We start from the raw sequence: 345 nt of genomic DNA on the forward strand, positions 1-345 counted from the left end.
ATCAAGAGAATTAAAGTAAGTCAAATTTGTAAACTTTATTATTATTATTATTAATGTCATAAATTCCAATAATGTCTGTATGTACAAACCATTTCTACCATGATTTCTGAACAGCTTAAAGTCTAACAAATAAGTGTTTTTCACACAAGGGGAAAAGTCGTGGCCTAATGGTTAGAGAGTTGGACTTGTAATCCAAAGGTTGTGGGTTAGAGTCTCGTACCAGCAGGGATTGTAGGTGGAGGGAGTGAATGTACAGCGCGCTCTCTCCCACCTTCAATACCACGACTGAGGTGCCCTTGAGCAAGGCACCGAACCCCCAACTGCTCCCCGGGCGCCGCAGCATAA

Source organism: Sinocyclocheilus anshuiensis, unplaced genomic scaffold (genome assembly GCF_001515605.1).
Source record: "Sinocyclocheilus anshuiensis isolate Anshui unplaced genomic scaffold, SAMN03320099.WGS_v1.1 scaffold1203, whole genome shotgun sequence".
Lineage (NCBI taxonomy): Eukaryota > Metazoa > Chordata > Actinopteri > Cypriniformes > Cyprinidae > Sinocyclocheilus > Sinocyclocheilus anshuiensis.